This window comes from Corylus avellana, chromosome ca1, assembly GCF_901000735.1.
Source record: "Corylus avellana chromosome ca1, CavTom2PMs-1.0".
Classification (NCBI taxonomy): Eukaryota; Viridiplantae; Streptophyta; class Magnoliopsida; order Fagales; family Betulaceae; genus Corylus; species Corylus avellana.
In genome coordinates this window covers 22,946,670-22,952,669 of record NC_081541.1, presented here as the reverse complement: position 1 = coordinate 22,952,669, position 6,000 = coordinate 22,946,670, and the positions used below count along the sequence as shown (strand labels likewise).

Genomic DNA, 6,000 nt, shown 5'->3' with positions numbered 1-6,000 from the left:
AGAGAAGGGAAAGTTCCCTATTTAACCCGTGCCCAACCTGAAGGGACAGTATGCGGTTGGAAGTTCTTCGGAAGCTGCGCACGGGCAGGAGCAAGTGCAATCAATTGTCACACTAAGGTCAGGGAGACAAGTGGACAATCAAGTGGTTCTGCCTGAAGAGAACCCTGCTGTGTCATAAGGGCAAGAGAGTGGCAACAAGGAGAAGAGAGATGCTGAGCCCTCTAAAGCAACACTAGCTATTGAGGACCCTCCTAGGTCATTTGTGCCTAAAGCACCTTACCCTGAAAGGTTGCAAGCACCTAAGAAAGGAGGGAACTTTGAAGACATTCCGGAGGTATTCAAGCAAGTCCAGATCAATATCCCATTTTTGGATGCCATCCAGCAAGTGCCATCATATCCCAAGTTCTTGAAGGACTTGATAACTGTCAAGAGGAAGACAAATGTCTCAAAAAAGGCGTTCCTGACTGAGCAGGTTAGCTCAATCCTGCAATGCAAGTTGCCTATCAAGTACAAGGACCCTGGTTGTCCTACTATCTCTTGCATGATAGGAGTCAGTCGTATTGAGAGGGCATTATTGGATGTTGGAGCGAATGTAAATCTTTTGCCCTACTCAGTCTACTTACAGTTGAGCTTAGGGGAATTAAAGCCCACATCGATGGCACTCCAATTGGCTGACAGGTCAGTGAAGGTTCCACGGGGACTAATCGAGGATGTCTTGATTAAGGTTAATAAATTTTATTTCCCCATGGATTTTATTGTGCTAGACACAGAGCCGGTTCTGAATGTTGGGATTCAAATACCAATAATTCTAGGGCGACCATTCTTAGCTATGGCTAACGCCCTAATAGACTGTAGGACGGGGGTAATGAAGATCTCCTTTGGAAATATGACAGTGGAGCTGAATATCTTTCATATCAACAAGCAATCACAAGAATTTGATGAAGTAAGAAATGTATGCTTGATAAAGGAGATCATGGAGGACACGTTTGAAGAATCAAGCATAGAGGACTCCCTAGAAGCATGCCTAGCTCAGTTTGGAGATGATTTGGATTTAGACAAGTTACTTGAGCAAGCAGATGCAATTTTGGAGCGTGCTCCTCTGGTGAGCAGTGAGAAGGAGGAGGCATCAGTACCCGAGCCTCCCAAGAAGGAACTTAAGCCCTTACCAGATAACCTCAAGTATAAGTTCCTCGGTCCAGCAGAATCTTTGCCTGTGATCATAGCTTCTGATTTAGTTGGTGCTCAAGAAGAGAAGTTGTTGGATGTTTTGAGAGAGTACAAGGTAGCTATCGGTTGGACGATTGAAGGCATAAAAGGGATCAGCTGTTAAGTTCCAACATATTCATATTTTAGCCCTTAATTTACATTTGTTAATTTCTTTGTCTTGGTATGTTGTGCTATTTTATTTCCTTTATGTGTTTTCTGTGTTTATGTAGGTCATGGAAGAAAAGAAAGAGCTTCCGAAAAGGTTCCAAGCTTAAAGGGCAAATTGGGAAGACCTAGAAGATATGGTTGAGCTTAACCAATCATAATAGAGGACCTATGATGTGGTATTTTTGTGTCCAAAAATATCAATAATAAAAATAACCCCTCGCAATAGGACGAATCTTTGTAGGATACGGCTATAGAGAGGGTGTCGAACCTCAAGAACTGCAGGGGTTTTGTTATCAAATTCGAAAGATTAAAATTAACTTAATTAAAAAGAGAATTTATTTGATTTTCTTTAAAAGTAAAGTGCATGAAAATAAAAGAAAATTAAAATAGGAGAGAGAGTGTAGGGTATTGATTTCACCTCTATCCACACAACAATGACTAATCATAATTAATCCCAGAAATTCATTCTATGCATGTTATAAATAAACAAGAAATTACCTTATTAAAGAATAAGCATAATCTATCTTTGGTTGGCACGGATCGTCCACCTAACAACTAAGATGCGGTATGACCAGTCTTTCCTAGGTATAAATTATCAAATTCTTTAACAGGATACACACAATCAATGAATAAGTGTAACCCATCTTCGATTGGCACAGACTGTCTACCCAAATTACACTAAACTAGGGTGTAGTACAATCTGTCTTCCCTAGGCATGGCCTATCAAATCCTATTGATGATATGTCAATTAAACCCATTGTATAACCATCATCCTCATAATCACAGAAAACAAGAATGATTTGAGATTAATAAAAGTAAAATACTTTCTAAGACAAGAGAAGAATTTCACAAATATTAATTTTAGAATTTAAGAACAATTGCATTTAATAATTAAGAACAGAAATCAATTGTAGCAATCCGCATAGTTATACAATCAACAAGCATAAATTGAAAATCTAGAAATTAAATACAATCAAACCATTGTGCGTGGATAGGGTTACATCAACACCCCACGAAAGGGTTTAGCTGCTCATAATCTTCTAAGCACCAAAGACAATTTACTGAATTTTTACTCTAAAAAGCGGTGTGTCTTTTTTCTCAATGCTTAGAGGACTATTTATAGGGATTAGGAGAACCCTAAAAACCCTAGAAATCCCAGAAAAATCGTAATTCAGTCTCCCAGTCGGATTGGGAGACCTAGAAAAACTTTTCTTATCAATTTCGGACTTCTTTTTGCCTCTGCCGCGCGTGTGCGCTCGAGCGCACTGTAGCTACAGTAACTCTGCTACAGTAAAATTGCTACAGCAAATTACTACATTATGCCACAGTGAATTCGCTACAGTGGTGCTACAGTACTTGAAATGCATTTTGAGCCCAAAATCAATGATTTTCTTGTATCTTTATTAAGCACCTGAAAACACAAAAATAAAACAAAATCAGACAAATAACAATGCTAAGGAATTAACATATGCAAATTAAGGGGCTTGAATGTGCAACATTCGGCACTTATCACACCTATATGATGTGGTTAAGTTTAATCAAATAAAGGACATGATTAAATCGGAATTTCTCTAATTTGAGTCAAATTTGGAATCTGCACATGTCTCGGTATTTTGACCATAACTTTCAGCTCAAGTATCCGATTAAGATGATTCTAGTGGCATTGGAATGCTAACTCAAAATTATACATATCATTGTGAAATGGAAGTTTCCTAATTTCGGATGTCTGCTATGCCAAACTCGTCCCGCAATAAAAGAACACAAATCGGGACGAATCCTACTCTGATTTTTACTAGGATTACTTCGTAATTGGACTAAGAGGTTGGACTCCGAATTTCCTAGGATTACTAGGGCTTCTAGGACTCTCTATTGTCACAATTACCTACCTAACTTAATAGGCAAATAATTGGATGTTTTACCTGCAAGTGTACAAGATCAACACAGTAGTATAGGGTGCAAGTACGGGGTCATTCCGACGAGGATTGCTAAATTTTGCTTAAAATTAATTCCAAAAATAAAATAAAACAAAGATTGGATTTGAGTTGATAATGATAAAAAGGTAGGACTTTGATATCCACCACTAATTATATTTAGCTAATATATCAATATGCCAATGTTTTGATCATGTTATGAATATCTAATGTTTGTCAACCTAAGGGCATTCGTGTCTGCTCCTTAAGCGATTGATTTTCCTAAGCAATGAATTAGGCATGGGTGTCTACTCTAATTCTTTTCTTTCTTAAAGCATTTAGCGTGGGTGTCTACTAAGTTTTTCTTTAAGAAAGCATAAAACTATGGAAATTGACAAACACATGAGGCTTAGGGCATGGGTGTCTACTACCGGTTCCCCATGTTGATTAACCCAAGAACCCGGTGTGGATTTCTTTTGTTACTTATGTTAAACCCAGGACTCAGTCATCCAAATTGATTTAACTAACTAGTGCATACCACATGCATATGTTGATCAGGCACACACATATGAGGAATTCATGAAAACAGGAATTAATCAATTTAGATATCACAACAAGATCATCACAAGGGCGCCAATATTGAATATCAACTAAACATAACTAGGGCTTCAATCTAGCCCTACTAAATAAATTAGTTACACATAAGTTTGATGTTAAACATCTTCATAAAATAAAATAAAATGAAGGAAAGGAATAAACCCTAAACTTGAACTTGAAGAGCTCCAATTCTTCTCCTTGGAAAAAGCATATCTATTTTAGAGGCTTAAGAGTCTATTTATAGGCTTTTAGGAATACTCTAGAAACCCTAAAAATTGTAGGGTTTGAGCCCTAGTTCGCACTAAGCTACAAAACCCTAAAAGTTGCTCTTTCCTTATTAAGGCTGGCGGCTGACTTGGCCATCACGCACGAGTGCGCTCGATCGCAGGGCTGCGATCGATACTCTTGGTGCTAGCGCTCGATCGTGGTTGCCTTGCAATGTGCCATCCTCGCTTGTAGTGCGCTCGATTGCAGCTCCCCTGCGATCGATCGCTCTACCAGAGCCTTCCAATTTCTAAAATAGCTTTTTTTAAGTCCAAAACTTCTAAGATTGCTTCTTTTTCTTCCAATGACCTACAAAATCAAAGAAAACAAATAAAGAGCTAAAATGACATAATTAACTAAAACTAATGGATTAAAACATGTAAGTTAAGGGCTAAAAATATGAATATTTTAGCACTTAACGCACCCCCAAAACTTACATATTACTAGTCCCTTAGCAATACAAAACTAAAAACAAAAATGAAAAACATAACAAAAAGATAAATCCATCTTTTGTGGGATGTACGATTGCATTTAGCATATGCAACAAGCCTTTTAAACGCCTAGGAATTCCCTAGAGGACGAGTGAAATCTCATGAGAGTTTTCTAGAAATGTTACCCACAAACATCATGCACAGTTCATGTTATTCCAAAAATTTAAGCATCACTTCAAGATCATGATTTTCATTCATTAGCAAGCTTAAAAAGATGAACTCCATCTTCACAATGAATTGGAATCCCAAAGTTCAATTACTTATAAAGGACATGCTAAAACATCACAAGTTTGAAAATAGTGTAAGGTGAACTAGAACAACATTATGAGGCTTCCAATTCTTTCCAATGTGTAATGTTTCTATATCTCAAAATTCACTGAAATCCCTATTAGAATGAACAACTATGGCATATTTCTTTTTCTCTCTCTCTTTTTTTTTTTTTTTTGGTCAAGTTGTGCAATGTTTGGTTCCCTTAAGCTTTCTAATTGACCCATGTAGTGAGTGTTAAGTCAATGACTCCCAAACCAGATCGTTTTAGGGCATTAGGTGTAGAGACACCCCTAAGGACCTACTAACTCGAGTCAAAAAGGCTACAAAACCAAACTAACCATGACTTCAATCACATCAAAAAATTTCACCTTCTAACGTGAACACTCAATGCTTTTGAGGCGAGAGGTCTAGTAACTCAGTGAAAAGCTTATTATATATATATATATGCCAAAGTGTCCATCTAATAAGTCATCCAATTTCATCCAAGATACAAAAACACACATATAAGACCTCATGTCATACCTCACAAATTATGTGCTAATGTACTTGTGTGATCAGATCAAACATGTGATTTTTCATTTGTCCTAAACAAGTAATCACTCTCATTAGATCATGTGTTCAAAATTTGAAGCTCACTGATGAATTCAAGCCACAATTCTTTTAGATTAACTTAAAATTTTAGGGCAAACATGAACATGCATAATTTTTTTTTTTTTTTTTCAAATAAACAAACAAACACACAAATCATGAAATTGGGACAAAGTGTGTGTAACAACATATGTGTCCCATACCCCCAAACTTAAATGACACATTGTCCCCAATGTGTCTAAATTAAGGAAAGAGTGTACCCAGGATATGGACTACAGTCTTGGAAAGCGTGGCTCATAGCACACTCCGAAACTTGAATCGAAGCACACTTGTCCCTGCAAAATAAAAAAACACAAAAACAAGTAAAAAAAAACAAAACTAATGATAGTTTAACTTAAAACACACTAAACAAAACAAAATAAAAAGATGAACTATGGGGTGCCTCCCATGAGCACTAAGTTTAACGTCTTCAGCCAGACGGTGGTCCCTGTTCAATGCTGTCTAGA

The 6,000-nt window shown here is 37.1% G+C and overlaps 1 pseudogene; it reads left to right on the top strand.

The window, feature by feature from the left end:
- Positions 1–6,000, top strand: part of LOC132167608 (uncharacterized) — a 103,903-nt pseudogene that overhangs the window by 11,667 nt on the left and 86,236 nt on the right.